Below are 25,480 nucleotides of genomic sequence, written 5' to 3' on the forward strand. Positions count from 1 at the left end.
AATAGCTGTACATTTTATGGTGGGTTTTGGTATTTAAGAACCATACTACTAACAGGTTATTTTCTCTTGACAGATTTTGATTCTCTGTAACTTACTTTCTTTGATATTTCCAACCACTCCATCTCATAGGAAAGGTACAGCAATACAGAAAGACTTGATACATTGTGATCATTGTTTAATAGGTCCATAAAGGTGTATATAATACATTTCTACAATTGCTTTCTTTTTTCTCTCTCCCGTCTCACCCTCTTCCCAAGCTTTCATGTAAAGACTGCAAATGATTACATTGGTGTGAGGAAAGAGATTGACAACTGCTCAGTAAAGCTTTGGGCTTTATATTGTTATCAACGATATTGGTAAGGCCTTTATATAGATAGAAGAGTGACAATAGCAGCCTCCTTGCTGACTGCTGCCATTTCACATGTCCTTTGGTATATTACATTCTTTCTTCCATTGGTGTCCCAAGGAATTTCTTAACCTTTTTCAAAGTAATCAACTGGCATTTTCATAGGGTTTGTTCATTAGGATCCAAAACCTCCTTAAACCATACTTAATTCCTATCCTGCAGTACTGGGGAAAAAGCTTCTAACCAGGAAAGGACATAATATAATCTATGTGTGGGACAGTAAAGGCCAGAAACAGCCCCTTCGTCAAGACTGAATTCCCTTGTATCATCCCCCACAATCTCTAACCACCCCTTATTCCCAAATATGTCTCTATGAATCATCTGGAGAAGATATTTTTTATATCTTACACCATCCATTACTGTATCTTACTACCTAACCCCTTCTCTGTTAAAAAATCCTTAAGAGGATCATTGCCAGTCACAGCATTGCATTTTCCCAGACAGGCTTTGACTTTTCCATCCCCTGGGAGGAATAGACCTAGTCCTAGAAACAACCCACACACTCTCCTCAGTCAAATGGTCAAGCACTCTGATTTTTCTCTTTTTAATTCAAAGAAGTCTTTCTGCTAGCCTTTGAATTTCTGACTGATTTTGTGAGCATAATCAGATGCATGTGGAAAATGGGAGCCTCAGGTTATATTTGGCCTGTAAATTGAGTATGCATACTCCTGATGTTAAGTCTCATTTTATGATATCTTAAACACTTGTTTATTTTCACAACTAGAATTCTGTAATAACTTATATGGTAAAATTATTTTTCAAGAAACTCTCTTTTGTTAAAGAAAGTTACGTTGCTGTGATTCTTTTGTCTCAAATGAAATGCATTTTGAAGTTATTTTAGTTCCTACTGTGATGTTTCCTATTAAAATATAAAGTATTAATAATTATATTTTCTAAAAAGAAAAAAAAAACACTTTATACTGGTTTTTTTTCTTTTTTTTTTTTTTTTTTTTTTTTTGCATACTGAGCTGGCAAGTTTTTCATGTTCCCTGGAACCTCACTGTTCTGCCTTAGATAGTTGGTTTTGATGCTTTGAAGTAAGGACAAATACAGGGTTTGAGTTAGCACAGTGAAGGAAGACAGCTTTCACTAACTTCAATAGCTGTTACTGCTCACCACTTTTAAAGATCAAGCTACTTGTGTTGACTGTTGGACAAAGATAGACTTGGATTTTAATGAGATTTGTCCTAAGGAGTCATATGAAAGTTACTATTAAAGTTACTATAGGAAATAATGTATTTCTCTACATCAGAAACTTCATTATGTAAGTTTAACACTTTCATTAATATCAGGTAAGCATTAATAAATACTTTAGAAGTCCTTATCACATTTGCAATCTCTCTGGCTCAGCAAGGAGAAGAAAAATGACAGATTTTAGAGAGTTCATCTTAGAATCATAGAATCACAGAATCATAGAATAGTTAGGGTTGGAAAGGACCTTAAGATCATCTAGTTCCAAACCCCCTGTCGTGGGCAGGGACACCTCACACTAAATCATGTCACCCAAGGCTTCGTCCAACCTGGTCTTGAACACTGCCAGGGACGGAGCATTCGCAACCTCCCTGGGCAACCCATTCCACTGCCTCACCACCCTAACAGGAAAGAATTTCCTTCTTATATCCAATCTAAACTTCCCCTGTTTAAGTTTTACCCTGTTACCCCTTGTCCTATCACTACATTCCCTAATGAAGAGTCCATCCCCAGCATCCTTACAGCACCCCTTCAGATACTGGAAGGCTGCTATGAGGTCTCCACGCAGCCTTCTCTTCTCCAGGCTGAACAGCCCCAACTTCCTCAGCCTGTCTTCATACGGGAGGTGCTCCAGTCCCTTGATCATCCTCGTGGCTCTTCTCTGGACTTGTTCCAACACTTCCATGTCCTTTTTATGTTGAGGACACCAGAAATGCACACAATACTCCAAGCGAGGTTTCACGAGAGCAGAGTAGAGGGGCAGGATCACTTCCTTCAACCTGCTGGTCACGCTCCTTTTGATGCAGCCCGGGATACAGTTGGCTTTCTGGGCTACAAGCGCACACTGCCTGCTCATGTTCATTTTCTCATCAACCAACACCCCCCAAGTCCTTCTCTGCAGGGCTGCTCTGAATCTCTTCTCTGCCCAACCTGTAGCTGTGCCTGGGATTGCTCCGACCCAGGTGTAGGACCTTGAACTTGGCATGGTTAAACCTCATGAGGTTGGCATCAGCCCACCTCACAAGCGTGTCAAGGTCCCTCTGGATGGCATTCCTTCCCTCCAGCGTACCAACTGAACCACACAGCTTGGTGTCATCGGCAAACTTGCTGAGGGCGCACTCAATCCCACTGTCCATGTCACCGACAAAGATGTTAAACAAGACCGGTCTCAACACCGATCCCTGAGGGACACCACTCATTAGTGGTCTCCAGCCGGACATTGAGCCATTGACCACAACTCTTTGTGTGCAGCCATCCAGCCAGTTCTTTATCCACCGAGTGGTTCACCCATCAAATTGATGTCTCTCCAATTTAGAGACAAGGATGTTGTGTGGGACAGTATCGAACGCTTTACACAAGTCCAGGTAGATGACATCAACTGCTCTACCCCTGTCCATCAGTTCTGTAGCCCCATCATAGAAGGCCACCATATTGGTCAGGCAGGATTTGCCCTTACTGAAGCCATGCTGGCTGTCACCAAGCACCTTGTTGATTTTCATGTGCCATAGCATGCTTTCCAGGAGAATCTGCTCCAAGATTTTGCCAGGCACAGAGGTGAGACTGACTGGTCTGTAATTCCCTGGGTCATCCATTTTCCCCTTCTTGAAAATGGGGGTTATATTTCCCTTTTTCCAGTCATCGGGAACTTCACCTGACTGCCATGATTTCTCAAATATGATGGCCAGCGGTTTCGCAGCTTCATTCACCAGCTCCTTCAGGACCCATGGACTTGTGCACGTTCAGATTTTTAAGATGGTCTCGAACCAGATCCTCTCCTACAGTAAGCGCAAGGTCTTCATTCTCACAGTCTCTGTATTTGCCTTCCAAGACTTCTGGGATTATCTTTTTCTTTTATATTAACTGGCTGTATTTTATTCTGTAATTTACTTTTCTTATGAAAGGAGAGAGATTGTGTTTCATAGATTTGTGGTTTTCCCTCTTGCTTTTATGGCTGGGAAGATGGCAAGGAGGTACAATAGCTTTTATTTCCACATGCCTGTGTTAATGATAATTTTTAATTTAATAAAATTAAAGTAGGAGTTTTTCCTTACCAGCAAAAATGATTTCTTCTCACAGAACATGAAGACAAGTGGGTGGAAATTTGTTCATGTACATCATGATCTACAGATCACACAATGAGTTGCTTGTTTCTTTAAAGTTATTTCCAGTTAATCTTGGGACATTTGAATAACACGCTCACACCCACACACCCACCTCCCATTAAAAAAAAGTCAAAAACCAAAAATTGTTCCCAGCTACTGCTGTCAGATTAAGTCCGTCTTAATAAAATACAAAACCAATATTCTATTGCATTGTAGCCACTGGGCTTACGGACTTTAAAGAATGCTTTAGAAACCTTACAAATTCCCCCTCTCAGCATAGTTGCAGAGACTACATTTCAGCTCCATGCCAGCAAAAGTGAGTTTATTCATGGATGATAAAGACAGAGATCAATTATTCGAGGCTGATGTGTCTGATGAAGGATGCTTAAACATCCATATTCTCATCACCCAGATGGAATCTGTATGCTTCTACTATGATGAAGATAGATTAGGCGTGAATTCAGTAAAGCACTTGCAGGTGTGGATTTGACAGGGTAGGGGGCAAGAAAAAGAAAAAGGATTTAAAAAAAAAAAAAAAATCTGCTAAAGATGAAAAACGGTACCTTGTTTCACATTCATAAAGAAATGCCTTTTGGATTTTCTATCCAGACTCAGAATTCTTGTTAATAGCTAGTTGCCAAAACAGATGCCCTGATTAATGAGAACAGATGGATTTCTCCAGAGGGTCTGCAGATTTCAACAGTACTTTCACTAAATGAAATGCTAATGATCTGGCACTCTGCATCTCTGTGTAGATTAGACACCAGTAATATTATTTTATTTGTATCTATCTGATGGAGTTGGAATGATCCCTTTTTAGACTTTTCAGATATAAAGTTCTAGTATTTTGTATCACCTCCACCTCACTAAGAGCTGTACATAAATGACACAAATGTGTGTGCTGGATTTCACTGCTTGCAAACTCTTGGTAGATTATACATTTCTTACAGCTTCTTCTCAAGATCTAGAGGAATATCTGCATTTTGCATTTTAAAGATGCATTTTCCCAAGGCAAAGGAATCACTTGATTTATTCTGGTAAAAACTAAGTTTACATGAAAAAAATTCACTGTCCTGCAGCATCAGCTAATTTATTTGAATTTCTTTCAGCATAATTTACAAGTAAAATTAATCTGAAAATTTTGTAGCACATTGTTTGTGAAATTCTGCAGGTTTGTTCCTAAATCTGCCATTAGTCAATATTTCTGTTACTAAAAAAGTAGCTCTAAACTGGCTGACTCAAACCTCTCTCCTCTTATTTCATCTAAAAAACTTCTTTGGCAAAACGTTCTGGGATTTTTTCTTTTTATTTTTTTGATTGCCAATATGGCTATTCCAAGACAAATCTGCTATTTGCACAATTCACACCTGCCTAGTTATATCCTTCTGTCATCTTGTTTTTTTCTGAAAAGTCTGTGAAGAAAATAACACAGAATAACTAATTATTCATATAGCTATTTTGGAGCTAATCTGCCTTCTCAGTATAAAAAAAGAAAACATAACGACTCATTAATCTCAAGAGAAGGATCCCTAGTTACTTGCTTTAAAGAACCTGAACAGCTGATTTTCACTTCTCAGCAGTTGTTTTTGCTAAATATGACTCCTTTTGGAATCATAAAATAACAGCAATATTCTTCAGGAACAAATATATGTACCAAAGGTCGATGTGAAAATTAGAGACTAGGACTAAAAAATTGACAGGACAATAAAACAGTGTAACAAAGATAAAGGAGGTTGCAATTTACAATTATTATAGTGACTCGTAAAATCGCCACTGACATTTCTCCTAAAGAAAGATCAAATAAATAAAGAATTCCTATGTTCATATACTGAATACTGTCACAGAGAAAGAGGAATCAGTAACAGCCAAAACTTACAGTAAATAGGGGGCAGCAGGGTCTAAAGAGAGATCTAATAGCATGCATCAGTGCTGTAAATTGTGTCCACAGCTGAAAAGTGCCAGCACAGCAGGGAAGCATGAGAATTTTTTATGTGGTCTCAGAGAATAGCCTTGCGAGTGGCAGGCAGCCTCATTTTGGTCTAATATCATGGCAGCGTCAGTGACTTGCCAACCTGCTACTTTACATAACATTTTGTCAAGAGTATAAAATTTGTAGCAGACTCTCTAATCCATGGTATTACACTGAGGAAGAAACGACAGCTTAAAATAGCTTCAATTTGATGCAGAGCATCTTCAGTTTCTGTGACTTAATTAAAGAAATTATAGGAGACCACTTCGAGCAGACATTTGATGATGACTTCCCTTTTGGAATTAATTTTCCATGCCAGCTGTCTTGCCCCTTCTAAATCCATTTCATGGACACTCCAGTTTTTGTTTCTCTTTCTTATTCAGAGAACTGTGTGCTGTTTTACCATACACTGTACTGAAATTCAAGTTGCGCTGACATTATTGCATTCAACTATATTTGTACTCTAAAAAAAATAAGTACCAGATTTGACAGGTTCTGGATGCTATGAATTCATACTGATTGACATTAATTATATTTCCTGCATTTAGTCACTTATTAATCATATAATCTTATTCATTTTTCTCTTATGGAGTTGTGTAGGACTTCAGATCTGATGGGGAAAAAACTCAGAATAATGCAATGTGGGATGATGTGATTCCAATTTATTAAATGAGTAGAAATACCAAAATCCTGGAGCTAAATAAGCAATCTTGCCAAATAGCCAGTGAAACTTCTCTGTTCCCATCCCTCATAGTAAATATACTAAACAAACAGTCAAAATTCATCTTCAACTCTTCATTGACACTATCTGCAGTACATCAGGATGAAGGCTGGCTTTAAGTTTTTTAATAGATTTTAGATGTAGTGCAGCAAGCTTGCCCACTAGTAAAAGGGATGTGGTCTGAATTCTGTTGTATGTTACACTCTGCTTAAATTCATTGAAATTCAAAACCCTTTACTGCAGATGTGGAACAAGAGACCCCTTTTGGTACTGGTGCTGAAGACCCTGTGATGCTTAAGCCTCATTAAACATGATGTGAAGTGACTACATTTTGATAGTGAGCCCTGTATGTGACAGTGGGAAATGTAAATCTCTTCCTTTATCTGTAGCAGTCAAAAAGTATCATGAAGTAGGTTTTGTATTTTAACTGAATGTGGTTATAAATGCAGCCATCTGTGCTGTTTGCTTTCCTGTCTGCCATTAAAATACGACAATAGATGAAGCCTGACCATATGATATTTATGCTGTATTAACTTCCTGATAGATTCCACATATGATTCAGGCCAGCAGGGTGAATACTGTGGATCCTTGCCCTCTCTTCACATCTCAAAACAGTGTGGAAATATCTTTCAGACTGTGGACCTAAACCTCTGCAGTGCTGGAGTCAGACAGCACCATCCCACTGAGACAGCTGTCTTCCCCTCATGGGACAGAAAGTTTTCATACAGAGGGAGCTCTCCGTAATGTTTCTGCTGAATGATGGAGTAGCTTTGGGGCTTTCTGGCACTTAAAAATGCTTCAGGAAGGAAATTCACCCTCCTTGAATTTATGAAATTAACTATAAAGGTGCCAGGAGGAAAACATTTATGAAAGTAGAAATGAAACTGCGGGAAAGGAAGAGGGAGCTTGAAGTTGTTAACTTCTGCGGGTTTTGTTTTTCTGGTTCTGTTAAACTTACTCTATCAAATGGCCACCTTGTAGTAAACAGCTTCTTTAGCAAATTACCATAAGAATTAAATGAAAACCCTTAAATTACCACCTGAAGCTAAGACAATCTACCAGATCTGATCTATTCTAACATCAGCTTCCTGCATGACAAAATGTACGTACAGTTTGCATCACGTTAAGATAGCTGAAGCATTGAAGAAAATGTTAGAGTATAAATTACTCGGGTCTCTCTCTGTATCAGATTGAGTATAAGCATCAATTCTAAGGCTTTGGGGCACACTCCAGCAGCTTCTGACATATATAGAAAGACTGCTGTGGGCTTTGATGTATGTACAAACCCAGCTCAGTGCCTGAAAGAAATATAGTAAGAGAAAACTAATTCTTATAAATAGGTAACAATACATGCAAACCCAACATTTAAACATTTCCATGATCATAGTTACATGAAAACTGCAAACCCAATTTGTACAGTTCACAAGGAAGAAACTTTTATTTTTATTTTTTATTTTTATTTTTATTTGCAAACTCAACCTGGCATTGGAGACCCAGGTGGACTTTTTCCAGCTCATGCATCAGCTTGGAAAAAAAAATTGCAAACAAGCAGCTACAGCTTGGCTAACAAGTCTGTAAGTGATGCATAAGGCAGAATTTGAACCTAGCTCTCATTCTCAAAAGTTTAATTGGCTCCCTGGGGCAAACTGCCAAGAAAGGAAACAGATATAACTCTAGATTTGAGGTGGTTTAAAAGCAGATTCAGATCACAGGAAACGTAACCCTCAGCTCTCTGAGTTACTTTATTTGTACACCTTGAAAGCAGGATTTTATACAATTTGTGAGTGCACAACAAATATTTATTGTTTAAAAATATTTGGGACTAACATGATACTAGATGAGACACTGAGAGGCTTACCCCCATTTTATCATTAGATGGACAGCTAAAGTTTAAGGAGACATTGAGGGAGAACTTTGTTACCTGAAACAGGCTGATCCTTATTTTTGCCAAGCTGCTATTTTCACTCAGCATTCATCTCCCCAGACTTCAAGTTACTGGCTATTCCCAAATTGGCCCTCTTATTCAGGGGTTTCATTCTTACATGGTCTTGCTTTATATGCTCTTTCAGCTACAGATTGTTAGAGGATTTGACAGTAAACCTGAGCCAATGTCATGTAACTGAATATCATGAAACTGGATCCTTCCTCACAAAGGCACAGAATTTCAAGGAGAGGCTAAAGAACTTTAGACACCTCAGTTAATCCCCGTTTCATCTGTCCTTGTGCCATTGTTTTCTCCAGTTTCTGAAGTGCCACAGTTAAGAAGACGAGGATATATGGAAGGAAAGGAAGAGTGGTTAAGTTATCCTAGAAAAAATCTGTGAGGATCTATGTACATTCGTAAGCAGTGCTGTCTGATAAAGCAGATCTTTAGAAACGAACAGTTGCTGTCAGGAGCCAGATTTCCACATCTGTAAACATTTGAGGGATTACTTCAAGTTAATCCTATTCCCCTCCACTGACCCAAACTCCCACCATTGAGTGAGGTGTACTACATGGGCAGCATGGACCTCTGATTTGGTTTTATTTAGAAGGAACCCTGCCTTCATGCTCCAAGACCCAGAGCACAGTAAGTGGAATGAAATATCCATGACTACATAGACACACAGAATACTTAAAACCAAAAAAAGTAAAAATGTTATTCTTATTGATCTCTGTGCATAGAAGCAAATCATGACCATCCTTAAAATATGAGATTGGAAGGCATGTTTTTGGTGTGGAGCTTTCCCCCATCCAAACATGTAGTCTAAATCTGTGACCTAACAAAACCAAGCCTGTCCAACTGGATGCATCTTTAAAGTCTGTAGCGTTAAATACTGCTGTAGGTTTTGTGTTCTACACTGCCAACAACAGAGGTTGAAATTGCCAAGGTTCCAGTTACCTCCTCTGACTTCCAGTACCCTGAATTTTCACCACACGCCTCTTCTTTCTACTATAAAATTATCCTACAAGATGAATCATTCTTTTGATACTTACAATCTTGCCAACCACAAGTAATAATCCACTGCAGCTACATAATTGTCCTATTATGTTTACTACACTAGAAAATCACGGAAAACTGAAAATGCATGGACTTTTTTTGCCAAGAACTTGTTCAGTAACTAAGAGAAAGAATTTGGACTTAATGCATGGTCATAAGGACAGTACAGAAAGCACACAGGTGTTTAAACTTCACAGTGTCTTAAAGCAAGTGCTCATGAGCCCTGGTCCTCAGTGAGAAACCAATGTAGCAGGCATTGTTGCACTATCAGTTTTTTTTCACTGCTTTTAAAACTAGTGTTTCCTTCACATTTGTGGTGTTGTCAGCTGGCATCACACAGCTGAATAAATTGATCTGGATTTAACACATTGCCTAAACCTTCTTTCATTAAAGGAAATGGTAAATCTTTGGCTACACAGAGGAGCATGGGCTAAGGACTCATTAAAACATTAAGATTTATTAAAACAACTTCCCTTAATACATAGTTCAGTCTCAAATTGTAGCTACACCTTAGGAGTATTTGGAGCAATCTAATTTCCCAAGGCATGAACAAGGCTAAGTCAGTTTTGGGCAGCACAGCACATTGCTCTCTGGTATGAAGTGGAGCTGCTAACTCCAGCACATACACAGGCTTTCACCTGAACACCATCCTCAGATTTATTTAGTAATAATACTGGTAATAATAACAGTAATAACAGAAATGGAAGAGGGGAAGGAGAGCAAAAGACAGGAAGACAGAAGGACTTCAATTCTTCATGTGAAACAGCCATCCAAGAGCCAGAAAGATGTGTAAACTTCCCTTGCAGGAGTGGGGATGCATACAGCATCGTGTACTGCCATAAAAATAATAAACATATTCAAACATAATCAAGGAAAGTTAATGCTGATACTATGATTCAAAGTTTTTCTCTAGCAAGTGGATTCAAAGAGCCTTGACAACACTTACTCATGCTGTGACAACAACTTGAGTGAATTGTTTCTCTGTATTTTCACAGGGGAAAATTTGGTTTTCTTGCTCCAGACTAGAAAGGACTTTTCAGAAAATATTAAAACAGTTGGGGACTGAACACAATATGATTCTTTTGTTCACCTTTTTGATTTTTAACCTGAGATGGGAGGAGGGAGGAACACTGTAGCCTAAACCCTATTGAAGTTAGCGGGAGCAAGGACTGGTGAACCATTTAGTGCTGAGAAAAGGTTGCTGAATCTGCTTTGTTGTTCTTATTCTTGCTTATCTTCCAGCTTCTGCTTCCATAAAGAAAAGATTCAACACACAGAGATAGGCATGATTTCTTGTTAGTACAGTTTCAGTTCAGGACCCTGAATTTATGGCAAAGCTGGAGAAGCCTTTATTCAGTTGTTTTCACAATGAGGCTAAATTGTTTCTGAAAGCGGGAATCAGTTTCATTATGCCTGCCTGAAAGATGGTGCTAAACTAATTGAACTTGAGATGACTGATGAACCAGGAGCTGATGCCAAGGGCCAATGCTGTGTTTTAATCACGAGAGCCAAATGAAAGTTTATTGCCCTCATGAGCACAGTGCTGCCGCAGGGCAGGCTGGTTGTCACTTAGTTTTCCCTTCCAGCTAAGGGCTGGTTTGCAGTCTTGCCTACGCTTTGTTTCCTTTCCTTATGGATGGCAGACTGCAGGCTCTATGAGTTGGAGTGGGAGCCTGCTTGTCCTTGGCAGTTCTACCCCGAGCCGATTGGCATTACAAAAGAGCTGAATATCAACGGTTTGTTACAGCTGAATGACTCTTTTAAGGACCAGGAACCAAACGTTTGTGTTTTTCCAAAAACAGGCACCCTCTCTAGCCTTTTTTTTTGCTGGCTAGCATCTGTGTTAGTGCCCGGAAGCTTTACATCTTTGCTGCTGACTGGAGGTGAATTGCTTTCCTTGTCTTCCCGATTTCTTCAGCCATTCCTCGTGGGAAAAAACTCGTGTGTTTGCTGCTCTGGTATCTATGGAGGTCAATGGTGGCTTGGCCCTGGCTTGACACCAGGTGCCCACTAAAGATGCTCTCTCACTGCCATCAGTTGGACAGGGGAGAGAAAATATAACAAAAGGCTGATGGGTCCAGATAAGAATAAGGAAAGATCACTCACCAATTACTGTCACAGGCAAAACAGACTCAACTGAGAGAAGTTAGTTTAATTTATTAACAATCAAATCAGAGTAGAATAATGAGAAGTAAAAGATGAATCTTAAAAAAATACCCTCCTTCAACCCCTCCCTTCTTCCCAGACTTTACTCCAAGTTTTCTCTACTTTGCCCCCCATGTCAACACAGCGGGACACGGAATGGTGATTGTGGTCAGTTCACCACACATCGTCTCTGCCACTGCTTTCTCCTCAGGGGAAAGACTGCTCACACTCTTCCCCTGCTGCAGCGTGGGCTTCCCACAGGGTCACAGACTCCTTCAGGCACTCACCTGCTCTGGCATAGGGTCCCCCACAGGCTGCAGGTGGATATCTGCTCCACCATTAACCTCCATGGGCTGCAGGGAGACATTCTGCCTCACCATGGTCTTCACCACAGGCTTCAGAGTAATCTCTGTTCAGGTGCCTACAGCACCTCCTCCTGTCTTTTCTCACTGACCTTGGCGCCTGCAGACTTGTCTCTCACATATTCTCACCCCTCTCTCCAGCTTCAATTGCAGTCACTCAGTTAATATAGAGTCCTTTTAATCTTTATAGTCAAGTAGCATTTCTTTAGAGCTTTATATTCCGAAGATCGAGCCAACAGCCCAGAAAATAGAAGTCCTTTTTGCTCTATTCTACAGAGCAAACCTGGCATATCAGGGGAAACTGGGATCACCATCATTCAAAGATTATTTATATTCAGCCTCTCCTGAGGGTTCCGAGTCGTGAACTGACAGGAATAAACAGATATGGGTTTTTAATGAGCTTTTTTCTCAGCCAAGTTAACACATTTAGAAATCATATTGAGCACCTTTGAAGCTTTAATCTGCCCTGCAGTGGGAGGGTTATGTGCAAAGAATGTGGTGTTGATAAAAGTTAGCTAATTTAAGATTAGACTTGCAACATACATATTATGATTTTGCCAACTGTACCTACATTCATATCAAGGTAGATGGGAATTATAGTAACGACCTCCCATTTTTGAGAGCAATAATATATCTTTCAATTGCTGAAATGTGTTATATTCTTAATTTGCTTTAACAAAATGCAGTAATAATAATTGGTTCAATTCTGAATAATAATTTGTAGCATTGTGAATGGGCTAGTTAATCAGTACATGAAATTTCCTTTTTCACCTGATTCTGATCAGACTGGATTTGCATCTTCATTATTTCTTTCTTCATGACAGAGAGTTATAAGTAAGTATGGATTCAGACTTGTAAGAGATCTGGAAGATCTCTTCTGAATGGTGTTCCATTGACAGGTTAATGCGTCTCTGGGATCTTACTCTATGACCCCTGAAATTAACAGTAATTTGACATAATACCTCTTCTGCTGTGTTTTTTACAGTTACTCATGATTTTTCAGTTATAATCTCATAAAACTTTCAAATCTCTAGCATACAATCAAATTCTCTGCTTGTACAATTTAGATGTAAAGTCAATTGCTCCTGTTCCCATCTAGTTTGGAGAGTACAGTCCTGTATGCACAATAAACCAAGAAAAATTATGATAGTTGCAAAGTCTACAGTGCAGTATTTATTGCAGATGACACAGGCAGTGGCTTAAAAGTTAGCCTGATTTTATTTTAAGTGGCTTGTCTTTTTATTTGATATCAGAAACACAGTAGGCTAGATTTTCTGCCAGGGTAATGCGGTGAAACTGTACCTATTTACAGCAGCAGAGAAATTTACACAGAATTTTTAAAGCTTCCACAGCAGCATATAATTAATGTTTTTTTTTCTATAACAATGTTCACCGTTACACAGTGTGTCTGAAACCAAACAAATCCGTGTGAGACAGAAGGTTCTTCTTTCTTTCCTTAAAGAAATCACATCCATAATTCTGCCAGAAAGGGTCAGTGCTGTTATTTTTATGGGGCTTGGCTAAGGAAAGGAAAAAAAAACCAACAGCTGGGAACATGAAGAATTAGGGAAGTTTAAGTCAAGTTCTCAAGATGTTCTCTCCATTGTACAGCTTTAAAATCTTTCTTGATGTACCCTAAATACCCTGAATAAAGGTCAAGCTTAGAGGTCCAAATTCTTTAAAAAGTCATATGTTCTTTTAACAGCTACTTCCTTGCCTTGTGGTGGAAAAAGTAGTTACTGATCAATGGCCTACAGAGCATAGGAAACTGTGAGTCTACTGTATATGCCTCAGGGTTTGCTGTTTTTCATGCCTGTATTGCAAACTACTAATGTATGGAGACATTTATAGAATCATAGAATAGTTAGGGTTGGAAAGGACCTTAAGATCATCTAGTTCCAACCCCCCTGCCGTGGGCAGGGACACCTTACGCTAAACCATGTCACCCAAGGCCTCGTCCAACCTGGTCTTGAACACTGCCAGGGATGGAGCATTCGCAACCTCCCTGGGCAACCCATTCCAGTGCCTCACCACCCTAACAGGAAAGAATTTCCTTGTTATATCCAACCTAAACTTCCCCTGTTTAAGTTTTAACCCGTTACCCCTTGTTCCTGTCACTACAGTCTCTAATGAAGAGTCCCTCTCCAGCAACCCTATAGGCCCCCTTCAGATACTGGAAGGCTGCTATGAGGTCTCCACGCAGCCTTCTCCAGGCTGAACAGCCCCAACTTCCTCAGCCTGTCTTCATACGGGAGGTGCTCCAGTCCCTTGATCATCCTCGTGGCTCTTCTCTGGACTTGTTCCAACAGTTTCATGTCATTTTTATGTTGAGGACACCAAAACTGTGCACGATACTCCAGGTGAGGTCTCACAAGAGCAGAGTAGAGGGGCAGGATCACCACCTTCACCTGCTGGTCACGCTCCTCTTGATGCAGCCCAGGATACGGTTGGCTTTCTGGGCTGCAAGCGCACACTGCCTGCTCATGTTCATTTTCTCATCAACCAACACCCCCCAAGTCCTTCTCTGCAGGGCTGCTCTGAATCTCTGCCCAACCTGTAGCTGTGCCTGGGATTGCTCTGACCCAGGTGTAGGACCTTGAACTTGGCATGGTTAAACCTCATGAGGTTGGCATCAGCCCACCTCACAAGCGTGTCAAGGTCCCTCTGGATGGCATTCCTTCCCTCCAGCGTATCAACTGAACCACACAGCTTGGTGTCATTGGCAAACTTGCTGAGGGCGCACTCAATCCCACTGTCCATGTCACCGACAAAGATGTTAAACAAGACCAGTCCCAACACCGATTCCCGAGGGACACCACTCATTACTGGTCTCCAGCTGGACATTGAGCCATTGACCACAACTCTTTGCATGCGGCCATCTAACCAGTTCTTTATCCACCGAGTAGTCCACCTATCAAATTGATGTCTCTCCAATTTAGAGACAAGGATGTTGTGTGGGACAGTATCGAACGCTTTACACAAGTCCAGGTAGATGACATCAACTGCTCTACCCCTGTCCATCAGTTCTGTAACCCCACCATAGAAGGCCACCAAATCGGTCAGGCAGGATTTCCTCTTAGTGAAGCCATGCTGGCTGTCACCAAGCACCTTGTTGATTTTCATGTGCCATCCAGGAGAATCTGCTCCAAGATTTTGCCAGGCACAGAGGTGAGACTGACTGGTCTGTAATTCCCTGGGTCATCCATTTTCCCCTTCTTGAAAATGGGGGTTATAGTTCCCTTTTTCCAGTCATCGGGAACTTCACCTGACTGCTACGATTTCTCAATCAATTTCAAGCCTTATTTCCTTTGCTGATAGCATCTCATAATGGTACAGCTAACTCCAAAATTAAAAATCAGTCTCTAGAAAAGATCACACCAGTGAAACACTTTGGGCAAGGCAGGGGGGTAAACGCATATCATAGATAATCCAGAATGCCACTGGATAGTAAAATCCACTGTTTCAATATGTATTTGTTTCAATTCAACTTTTTTTTAAAAAAAAAAAGAAAGGGGATGAGAGTAGAGGTGAGGAGAGGAGGGGAGGGAAGGGAAGGGAAGGAAAGGAAAGGAAAAGGAAAAGGAAAAGGAAAAGGAAAAGGAAAAGGAAAAGGGAAAAGAAACCAGGAAAAAATCCCAGAAGTGCAACTGCAAGAATTTTAAATAAAAAATATCACACTTGATTTCCAACATGATGTTGATCGCTGAGTAATATAGGACATTATCAAAATTCTTCTTCCAACAGGAAAAGCCTTCTTGTGCTCTGAGTAATACTTCTGGTACCCTCTGACATACACAGTGGCATAGACAAGAGAAGGACTAGTCGATGCTTCTATGTATCACCTACTGCCCACAGTACTGTCATAGCAAGTGAAAACTCAGCGTTTGCATTCTTTGGAGAAAAGGAGGACCAAAAACCATGACTACCTTTTTTATAGGGGAGAGGGGCTAGGGGAATGTTCAATACTTTGGAAGGATTTAGCTACCTGCCTTTGCTATATGCAGAGCCTGGGTGATTAAATCCAGGTCTCAGAACAACATTTTTAATTTTGTGAAGGGAATATGTTTCCTGTCTTGTGGCATCTCAACAGCCTGAATGAGATGTCAAGAATGGTTTGCCCTCTCATGCCAAGTTTGTTTTGAACTATGGTTTCCACAGAAAGAGTTGAAGAAATATCAACAGAAATAAAGATTTTTCTTTAGTGACCAGGAGCATGGCAAACAGGGTTGGCAAACAGGGTGAGTCGAGGCAGTTTGCGCAGCAAACAAGCTGGGTGGAAGCAGTTTGTGCGGCAGTTCGTGTGGGCAGGTGAGCGAGATGGTGAGCACTCGCCTAATGACCAGGGCCTGGACTGGGAGCTCTGCTCTGGCTGCCCCAGTGGTGGCCAGGGTAGGCACCCAGACAGAGCCGATGAGAGGGGAGGCTGCAGTGCAGAGCTCAGACTGTAGAGTGCCTGCACTGGTCTGGTGAGGGGAGGGTGCACAATGGGCAGGGCTGCACTCGGTGCTCCCTGGTGGAGGTCCTCCTGCAGCAGGGGCTGAGCTGCGGGATGCTGTCAATAGGCTGGAAGGTGTCAGGGAAGCTGAGAGGAAGCAGGGGCCTCAAGCATACCCTGTAGCTCACGGAGGAAAGAAGGCGGCCGTTAACCCGGGAAGCTGAGAATTAGTGACAAAAAAAAAAAAAAAAAAAAACAACAAAAAAAGGAGGAAAAGGACAATTAAAAGCCAGGGGCTTCCTCCTCAATCTGTTGTCCCCACCCAGAACTGCTTTGCTGTCCTGCAGGGGGCTAATGAGGAAACAAGCACCATGAACAACCGGCTGATGCATCAATAAAGATCACTACTGATGCTGGCAGGAAAAAGTGGCTGGTCATAGTAGTAGGGCACTCTACTTTGAAAGGAAGAGAGGCACCCATCTGTTGGCCTGACCCATTCTCAAGGGAGGTGTGCTGCCTACCAGGCGCACAGATTAGGGATGGTGCAGAGAGGCTGCCTGGTCTAGTAAATCCCACTGACTTCAACCACCCTGATATCTGTTGGAGGGAAGGTACGGCCCAGCACAAGCAATCCAGGAGGTTCCTCGATTGTGTGGAAGACAGCTTCCTTCTGCAAGTAATAGAGGAGCCAACAAGGAGAGGTGCAATGCTTGACCACGTGCTCACCAACAGGGAAGGGCTCGTTGGAAATGTGACGCTCCAGGGCAGCCTTGGATGCTGCGACTACGAGATGGTAGAATTTGAGATCCTCAGGACAGCGAGAAGAGCGTGTAGCAAGCTCACTGCCCTGGACTTCAAGAGAGCAGACTGTGGCCTCTTCAGGAACCTGCTTAGTAAGGTTCCATGGGATATAGCCCTAGAGGGCAGCAGGGCCCAAGACTGTTGGTTGATATTCAAGGATGACCTGCTGCAAGCTCAGGAGTGTTGCATCCCATCTAGAAAGAAGTGCAGTAGGAGGGCCAGGAGACCTCCTTGGATGGATAAGGAGCTCCCGAGGAAACTTCAAAGGGAAAAAGAGACTTATAAAAGCTGGAAGCAAGGACAGGAGGCCTGGGAAGAATATAGGGATGTTGTCCGAGAAGCTAGGGACCAGGTTAGGAAAGCTAAGGCTCAGTTAGAAGTAAACTTGGCTAGGGAAATGAAAGATAACAGGAAGGGATTCTATAGGTACATAGCAAATAAAAGACAGACTAGGGACAACGTGGGCCCTCTCTGGAAGCTATCAGGAGAACTGGCTACACAGGATTTGGAGAAGGCTGAGGTTCTGAATGACTTCTTTGCCTCGGTCTTCACTGGCAAATGCTCTGACCACACCACCCAAGTCTTGGAAAGCAGACGCAGGGACTGTGAGAATGAAGACCTTGGGCCCACTGTAGGAGAGGAACTGGTTCGAGACCATCTTAAAAATCTGAACGTGCACAAGTCAATGGGTTCTGATAAAATCCATCCATGGGTCCTGAAGGAGCTGGTGAATGAAGTTGCGAAGCCGCTGGCCATCGTATTTGAAAACTCATGGCAGTCAGGTGAAGTTCCCGACAACTGGAAAAAGGGAAATATAACCCCCATTTTCAAGAAGGGGAGAATTGATTACCCAGGCAATTACAGACAACTCGGTCTCACCTCTGTGCCTGGCAAAATCTTGGAGCAGATTCTCCTGGAAGGGAAGCTAAGGCACATGAAAAACAACAAGGTGCTTGGTGACAGCCAGCATGGCTTCACTAAGAGGAAATACTGCCTGACCCATTTGGTGGCCTTCTATGGTGGGGTTACAGAACTGATGGACAGGGGTAGAGCAGTTGATGTCATCTACCTGGACTTGTGTAAAGCGTTCGATACTGTCCCACACAACATCCTTGTCTCTAAATTGGAGAGACATCAATTTGATGGGTGGACCACTCGGTGGATAAAGAACTGGTTAGATGGCTGCACACAAAGAGTTGTGGTCAATGGCTCAATGTCCGGCCGGGGACCAGTAACGAGTGGTGTCCTTCAGGGATCAGTGTTGGGACTGGTCTTGTTTAACATCTTTGTCGGTGACATGGACAGTGGGATTGAGTGCGCCCTCATCAAGTTTGCCGTTGACACCAAGCTGTGTGGTTTGGTTGATAGGCTGAAGGGAAGGAATGCCATCCAGAGGGACCTTGACACGCTTGTGAGGTGGGCTGATGCCAACCTCATGAAGTTTAACCATGACAAGTGCAAGGTCCTACACCCGGGTCAGAGCAATCCCAGGCACAGCTACAGGTTGGGCAGAGAAGAGATTCAGAGCAGCCCTGTGGAGAAGGACTTGGGCATGTGTTGGTTGATGAGAAAATGAACATGAGTCAGCTTCAGTGTGCGCTTGCAGCCGAGAAAGCCAACTGTATCCTGGGCTGCATCAAAAGGAACATGACCAGCAGGTTGAAGGTGGTGATCCTGCCCCTCTACTCTGCTCTTGTGAGACTTCACCTGGAGTATTGTGTGCAGTTCTGGTGTCCTCCACTTAAAAAGGACATGGAACTGTTGCAACAAGTCCAGAGAAGGGCCGCAAGGATGATCAGCGGAATGGAGCACCTCCCGTATGAAGACAGGCTGAGAAAGTTTGGGCTGCTCAGCCTGGAGAAGAGAAGGCTGTGTGGAGACCTCATAGCAGGCTTCCAGTATTTGAAGGGGGGGCTTTAGGGATTCTGGGTCGGGACTATTCATTAGGGACTGTAGTGATAGGACAAGGGGTAACGGGTTCAAACTTAAACAGGGGAAGTTTAGATTGGATGGAAGTTCTTTACTGTAAGCATGGTGGTCCCTGGAATGGGTTGCCCAGGGAAGTTGTGAGTTCTCCATCCCTGGCAGTGTTCAAGGCCAGGTTGGACAGAGCCTTTGGTGACATGGTTTAGTGTGAGGTGTCCCTGCCCATGGCAGGGGTGTTAGAACTAGATGATATTAAGGTCCTTTCCAACCCTAACTGTTCTACAATTCTATGATTCTATGATCTTTTTGCAGCCAGCTTCTAAAAAAGAGTAGTAGGAAAGGGACTTTCCTCCAGGAATATGCAGCTTGAGGTGATGAGTCACACTGGAAAGCTTACTTTTCCTTCAGATTAGTTGAATGATAGATACTCCATTTCTTCCATACTATGGGGTCTTCATTTGAGAGCTAATTACGGTTGTGACAGTATAACATAACATTCAAGACAGTGAGTTCATGCAGCTGGGGGCTTGGTGGTAGGTGGCCCATGAAGATAACAGTGTCTAATTGCATATTTGCTGCAAAACACACGAAAATGCCGTGTCATAAACTAGCTGATGGAAAATCCACCATCCACCTATGTGAGCTGGGGTGATAGGCTACCTTGAGTAGTTGGCTAGTAGATTTTTCTAAATGCAGATCTATTGAAATAAATTTTCGCTTCCCACTCCCACAAAGAGAGATGATATATCCCAGGTTGGCATGTCGAAAAGGATATTTTTTTTCTTGTGCACATGTTGCATTTTTATCTGTTCTTCGTTTGCTGGGTGTTAGCGAAAAAAAAAATCTCACTGGCAGAGGAAAAAAGTCTTTTCCTGTATAGCAAAACAGCACAAGTGAGAAAATTGACTTTTATTCACTTTTAGGTGAAAGTAAAATTTATATTTTTGCATATAAAATTGTCCCTGAGGTAAGCCTGGGAGAAACATAGATACTAAGAGTCTCTTTGCAAAATGTTTTTTGCTTTAGGCAACTTCATAGCTTTCAATGCCTCATATTTCCATGCTTTGTGACAGAAATATTATCTTTAAAAGTTTTTTGTCACCTGCATTACCACTCATTTAAGAGAGACAACATTGTTGGTTTTGGACTGTTTCCATATAGAAAATGAAGTTGATTCAAAAACATATACAGTAAAGACCAAAACATTGCAAAAGGCAGGTTTTTCTATTGTAATTATAATTTCTGCATTCAAAGTTTATCTGAGCATTTTAGAAACAAAAGTCAACTAGGACAGCAAGCCAAATGTACTGTTAATCATCTGATTGTACATGCAGATTAGGCAGGTAGGGACATGATGATTCAGATTGGCACCTTGAGGACTCAAGATATTGTTAGTACAAACTACCTGGAAAAGAGTGGGCTAGTGAATCAAACTTATGAAAATACGCTAGTTAATAATTTATTGTCCATAAATAGACCTACTCCAGGTGTAAAATGATTTGTACTCTGAGATAAAAGAATCCATTTTTAAATGCTGTTCCTTTATTGAAGTTTGCAGCCAGGGCAATAAGAAAAGCGCAGTTGCAACTAGGCAGACTGGGTGTGGATCTTTTTCTTTGAATAGATTTGTAGAATGGTGATAGATTCTAGCTGCAGGCCACACTTTCTGTGTCTCCAGAGTCCTGTTTGAAAAGGATCAGCTAAAGCTGTCCAATCAAGTTTCAGGTCAATGTTGTACTTGAGACAGGTTAAGATGATGAGCCCTGTTCCAGAGAGATGACAGTCTAATATAAGGAAAATAATGGATAATGGAAATAAAAATTATCTCTTCTGTAAGATAGATACCTTACCCAGCAGAAATTATCTTTTTTGGGTTTTTTGTTTGTTTTTTTTTACTATAACTCATACACTTTCCTAGACCTGTTTAAACCATAAAAATGATTCTTTGAAAATGGCTAAAAAGTAACTCTTCTGATGTCTAAGCCCAACTGGAGAGTCACTTCATAAAGATATTTCTAATTTCCTTAAGGTAATAAAAATACCTTGAATAAGAAAGCTAATGCTAGTAAAGGCAGAACATTTAGTAGGATAGATATTCCTAGAAGGTAGGACTTAACAGACAAGTATTTTATACAGGAACCTAGAAGAAAATTCTTGTTGAAGGATCCAGATGTTTTCTTTATTTTCATCTTTGTTGAAGCAATGTCTAACGGAGAAAAGAGAATTTTTCAATAAATATCAAATATTGAAGTAATGCTGGGGAAGTTAGTCTGACTACAGCTAATTCAGAAAAGGTCACCCTGAAAACCTAGCTATATCCAGTTTTACCTTGATAATCTAGTTTTATGGTTTGATTTTCATCTGGGGGAATCATATTATTTCTGTCATTTAAAAAAAAAACAAACAAACATTTCTTCTAATCAATAAAATGACTCCTGAAAGTATCTTCTACTTCAAATGCAACTGAAACTGCAGGACCTTCAGAATTGAATTACCCAAATGTTTGGCCAGGGGAAAAAAAGGCTTACTTTACTGTTCTTTTGAGAACTGAACCAGTTTCATGACACGCTCAGGGCTTTACTTTCATGTGTGGTCTACCTGACCTACCTCTGTGATAAAGCATGCAAGAAAGAAAGCATCTTGTGTTTCTCCTTCCTCTCAGTGAACTCAGCTAGTGACAGGAGCCGAGGCTGTGTTTAGCTAATAGCTTACTCTGGCTTGATTCTCTGCTTTCTTCCCCACTTCCACAAAGCCACCTATGTCCTAAGAGGGGATACCAGCTTCAGAAAGTAGATCCACATCTTGAAATTCCCAACATAGACTGTTTTAATTTGGGCATTTGAATCAGGCTGATTTCCATTATCTATCTTATGGATGGCACAGTGCTTTAATATACATGGTTGCTTTGAACAAACAGTATGATGAAGAATATAAATAGATGTTCAAAGAATATAGAATAAAATAAATAAATAAAAACCCAGAATATATAGTAATCACTGTATCATTACTGAATTGTTTACTTCAACCAAATACTAATGCTGGGATATAATTTGTTTGATGTATAGTTTGTCCGAGATGACAGGACAGGCTAGTGTCAGAAATGACACAGACACTAATAGCCTGAGGATGAAGATATAATTCAGTTATGAGGATGACTAATGTGATTAGAATAATGTAATCTTAACGTGCACTTGACTAGAAGACTCAAATATATTTGGTGCATGTCAGATTCCTTTCTGCTAATACTTAGCTTCTATTTCTGTTGCTTAAACAAAAGAATAGAAACTTCTCTGAATTCTTATTGTACACTTAAAGATTGTTAAATTTCACCTAAAATAAATTATCATTCAAACCCTCTCTCAAATCTATGCCTATTTAAAACTTTTGGAAATCATAGGCTAAAGTTAAAAAACTATACCAACCTTCAAAGTTTTTAAACTCCAGATTCCTTATAATTTTAAATTGGCCATTAACTTTACATGATGAATATATGAACTCGAACCTCAGGCCCAGTTCACATATCAATAAACACTCTCTTGACTTTAATAAGTTTCGAACAAAACACTTCTATACCTTCTTATGATTTTCTTAACATGAGTAATAACTGATTGTGTTGGGTTGATTCTGGATTGATACCAGGTGCCCACCAATGCTGGTCTGGCACTCCCACTCCTCAGCTGGACAGGGGAAAGAAAATATTACAAAAGGCTTGTGAGTTGAGATAAGGACAGGGAGAGATCACTCAAGAATTACTGTCATAGGCAAAACAGACTTGACTTGTGGAAATTAATTTAATATATTTCCAATCAAATTAGAGTAGGATAATAAGAAATAAAACACAAATCTTAAAAACTCCTCTCCCCCACCATACTGTCTTTACAAAGAAAGTATTCAGTGTATCTTAGCACACTAATAGACTAACCTTTTCATCTTTGTAATTATTGTGGACGTTACAGAGCAGCATTGTTTCCTTAATGTACACTCCCTTACTGACAAATGTGCCTGTCTCATTCTTCCTGCCTTTGACTTTGCTGTATATAAAAGAGTCCCATGCTCCTACAGCTTTGTGTGAAAAGTCGTGTGTTCTCTCCAGATAAGCCTAAAGCATCAGCTAAAGCTTTACTAAATCATATACAAGATTTTAGCCTGGGCTGGTAGCCAGTTAGCATTTATCTAGGCCTGCTAGTAGCCTGCTGAGGTATTCAGCCTGTTGGTGTATGACTCTACACAAACACAGGGTTTTGGCACAACTTCTCCCAAGTCTGATCATCCATACAGCAAGGCCATCTCCCCTTATCACATTTTTTGCTCTCAGTGCATCTCTACTTGCATGTGCCACCAGAATTTCTTTGACTGTGTTCCACACCTCTTCTACCTGCAGTACATTCTCTGACATTCTGTAGCAGTACTCGCTGGCACATCATGAGAAAAACTGTGTCTTTTCTGAGCACCATGGAAACAGATTAATTCTTTTCAGCTGATTGAACTTTCTTTCTCACTGTACTGTGAATGAACTATTAACAAGGGCAACAATGGTACCTATCTTTTCTATTTAAGACAGGTGGAAAATATCGCTATATTTGTGTGAGAAGGTTTTGTGATTAACTGGGAAGGTTTTGCTGACATGGCAATGCCTTCTTCCTCAGGCATTGGTCTTTTTGTCAGCTCTCACTACCAAGTAATCCTTTGAGCAACACTGTTTAGCAGTTGGGGGCTTCTGCATACATTATCACTTTATGCTGTAGTCTGAACAATTCACTTTTGCTTTTTTTTGCTGATGTCTAACAGAAGAGAATGCTGTTCCACTGCAGCTTGGCAAATCTATGAGTTACTAGTTTTATCTACCAGTGAATGGGGACAGGGTGGATGGAGGTGGGAAGTGGTGGTGATTTCTCCGAATCAGTGGGCAGTGGCAAACAGTAGCCATCAGCAGGGCAGCAGGCTCAGTTTCATTGCTTGAACCTGTGCTCTTGGTAAAGGGTGAAATCTCCAGCTACAACCACTCCCTGACTCCTGCTTCTCCTTTCTTGGCTGGAGGACTCCTTGGGACTCATTGCTCCCTCATGAACCACTTTCAGCTGTACCCAATTACTAATTGTTTAGTAAATTGTTTTAGTAAAACTTTAATTATCAGTTTATTACAATTTTAATTACTAGAAGACTGGCAGAGTCTGAGGTCAGACTACCAAAGATGTGTTATTTTTTTAATAATCATGGAATCTGATTTCTGTTCATCCAGGAAAAAATCTGTTTACAAACATTTATAAGGTTTTATTCCTGTTCTAGGTAAGATTCATGTGAAGAATCACAAGGCACTTCTAACATTTGCTATGCAGCCAACTTGGATTAAGCCTTGCATGAAATATTTTATCTCTTGGTTTCCAAATCTGCAGAAGGTCTTATTCTTATTATTACACTTAAGTGTAAAAATGCTCAGGCAAATCATTGCCTGCAACCAAAAGACAGAGAGGCTTAGAAAATATGACCTTACAGTGCAAAAACTTACACATGGAATGGACTGCTGCAAAGGGAACGGGAATTATTTGTTCCTTTTATCTGCAGTGAACAGGACAAGAAGTAACGAGGCTAAATTAGATCAAAGGAGATTTATGATAGACATTAGGGAAAACTCTTTAATAGTGGTGATAATTAACCACTGAAATAGTTTACCTTGAAAGAACATGGGCTCCCCATGTTATAGGGTAATGAATGCTGTCTTGCACCTCTATCTTTATCAGCCATTAGTCTGTAGTTAGAATGAGACTATAGATTAAGTCAGTTGTTGTGATTTTTTTATTGAATTAGATGCCGGATTGGTGATTTAGATGCATTTACATACTGCAAATTGTTTGATGGAACAGTGATAAGGCAAAGAAAGTATTACAATTCTGAAGTACATATTAGAATTAAACCTGCTGGCTTCTCTTGTTTTCTCTCTAGAAAACAATTGCAGGGTGTTTGTTTTATCGACATTTAGATGTTTGTAAAATCTTTTGCTATGAATTGTAGAATTTTAAGTTCTTTTATCTGTATCACAGTATCACAGTATGCTAGAGATTGGAAGAGACCTCAAAAGATCATCTAGTCCAATCCCCTTGCCGGAGCAGGAACACGTAGATAAGGTTACACAGGAATGTGCCCAGGCAGGTTTTGAATGTCTCCAGGGAAGGAGACTCCACAACCTCCCTGGGCAGCCTGTTCCAGTCTTCCGTCACCCTCACTGAGAAGAAGTTTCTTCTCAAGTTTAAGTGGAACCTCTTGTGTTCCAGTTTGTACCCATTACCCCTTGTCCTATCATTGTTTGCCACTGAGTAGAGCCTGGCTCCATCCTCGTGACACTCCCCCTTTATATATTTATAGACACTAATAAGCTCACCCCTCAGTCTCCTCTTCTCTAAACTATAGAGACCCAGCTCCCTCAGTCTTTCCTCATAAGGGAGAT

The 25,480-nt window shown here is 40.9% G+C and overlaps 1 long non-coding RNA gene across 1 annotated transcript; it reads right to left on the bottom strand.

Annotated features, from left to right (window-relative positions):
- Nucleotides 1-20,558: 20,558 nt before the first annotated feature.
- Nucleotides 20,559-23,026, bottom strand: LOC133274798 (uncharacterized). Its single transcript, XR_009745276.1, has 2 exons — nt 22,612-23,026; nt 20,559-20,822 (listed from the first exon to the last, which is right to left on the bottom strand). It is a non-coding gene; the product is annotated as an uncharacterized LOC133274798 (long non-coding RNA).
- Nucleotides 23,027-25,480: the final 2,454 nt, after the last annotated feature.

The sequence above is a fragment of the Pezoporus flaviventris genome, unplaced genomic scaffold (assembly GCF_033815535.1).
Source record: "Pezoporus flaviventris isolate CSIRO_AGI_PZ_B2104156 unplaced genomic scaffold, CSIRO_AGI_Pfla_v1 ptg000036l, whole genome shotgun sequence".
Classification (NCBI taxonomy): domain Eukaryota; kingdom Metazoa; phylum Chordata; class Aves; order Psittaciformes; family Psittacidae; genus Pezoporus; species Pezoporus flaviventris.